Source organism: Gekko japonicus, unplaced genomic scaffold (assembly GCF_001447785.1).
Source record: "Gekko japonicus isolate JY-2015 unplaced genomic scaffold, Gekko_japonicus_V1.1 scaffold632, whole genome shotgun sequence".
Lineage (NCBI taxonomy): Eukaryota > Metazoa > Chordata > Lepidosauria > Squamata > Gekkonidae > Gekko > Gekko japonicus.
Window position 1 is genome coordinate 598,990 of NW_015172025.1, and position 1,990 is coordinate 600,979.

The following is a 1,990-nucleotide window of genomic DNA, read 5'->3' on the forward strand; positions in this document are numbered from 1 at the left end:
GGAGAGCAGTGAAGATGGTGAGGAAAGGTTGAAGGAGCTGGGTATGTTTAGCCTGGAGAGGAGACGACTAAGAGGTGGTATGAGACCACCTTCAAGTACTTGAAGGGCTGTCATACAGAGGATGGTGTGGAGTTGTTTTCTGTTGCCCCAGAACCAACGGGTTGAAATTAAACCAGAAGAGTTTTTGGCTAAACATTAGGAGGAACTTCTTGACAGTTAGAGCGGTTCCTCAGTGGAACAGGCTTCCTCGGGAGGTGGTGAGCTCTCCTGCTTTGGAGCTTTTCAAACAGAGGCTAGGTGGCCATCTGACAGCAATGCGGATTCTGTGAACTTAGGCAGATCATGAGAGGGAGGGCAGGGAGGGTTGCACCAGGGCTTAGCTCTCGTGGCCCTTTCTGACACGCCCAGGGAAATGCTGATCATCACGGTGGGGTCAGGAAGCCATTTTTCTCCAGGTCAGTTTGGCCCCCAGTGATCCTGGTTTTTGTTTTTTTTTTTTTTTGTGGTCATCTTCTGGGCGTGGAACAGCAGTCACTGCAGGTGTGAAGGGGGAGGTATTTTTGAATTTTCTGCATTGTGCAGGGGGTTGGACTAGATGGCCCTGGAGGTCCCTTCCAACTCTATAATTCTATGATTCTGTGATATGCTAAATTTTTATTTGAGGGGAATTACTGAACAACAACAAATGCTCCCCACCATACGACAACACTAGCATGTCGGGGGAGGGTTGGGGGGGAAGGTTAGCCTGGAGCTCTGTTCCCTGTGTAAGGTAAAGGTTCCTTTGCTCAAAAGCCAGTCGAGTCCGACTCTAGGATTGCGGTGCTCATCTCCATTTCCAAGCCAAAGAGCCAGCGCTGTCCGAAGACATTTCCGTGGTCATGTGGCCGGCATGACTAAACAACAAGGTGCATGGAACGCCCACCAAAGTGGTACCTATTTATCTACTTGCAATTTCTTGCTGGAACTAGAGATGGGAGCTCACTCCATCATGCGGCACCCGGGTCTCGGGCTGCTGAACTACTGACCTTCCACAGCCTGCAGTTCAGCGTCTTAACCACTTGAGCCACCGCAGCTCCGTTCCCTGTGTAGGACAAGGGAAAAATGAATGTGATTTCTGACATGTTTGTATATTTAATTATAATAGATCCAGATCTTGATATGTAACCTAGAATCTCCTGATTAGAGAAGCTTATAGTAGCATATATGTCATAACTGCACCTTTTGTATATAAAGCATTATTAGAGGCCTCTGGGGATAGAATTAGGATGCATGTATTTGAGAAATTGCAAGGAGGTCAAGAGCGAAGCTGAATGTGAATCATACCTCTTATCACGCAGCTCCCCAGAAAGACTAGCTTCACTAAGGTCAGAACGGTTCTCAGCGTTCCCGTTGCTCTGAAGAGCAGATAAGCAAATGGAAATGTAATCACTGACAATACATGAGAGACCAATGGTAAGGTTTAAAGTCAAATGATGCTTAACTGCTTGGTACCCACCAGAGATTCTTTAATGTATAAACTATATGTGATGTTGTCTGGGGCATAAGACCTTCTGCCCTTCATGGTTATGGCAGAATACAGTTTTGGAATGGCTGAGGTGCCAAAGGCATTCAGCCCCCTGTATTCCCGGTTTTCAATGCATCAAACAGATATTCATCTAACTGGTTGGACTCCGACTGTGTGTTTCCAATTCGGGAGCACACAGGGCAGATTTGTGTATCACCTGTGAGGCTACCTTTCTACGTGCAAGGAATGCCACTGCTCTGGCATAGAAATGCGTCACCTGTGAGGCTACCTTTCTACGTGCAAGGAATGCCACTGCTCTGGCATAGAAATCATTTCCCGCACACAGAAACGAGCGAGACATTCGAGCCTTCCTCTCCACGGGCACCTTCTGCGGGGCACCCGGCTACGGATTTCCCCGTCCTCGGCCGACAGAGGGCAGCAAACCTCCCGCCGCCGCCTCCCTCCTTCGCCAGCTGCCTGGCAACG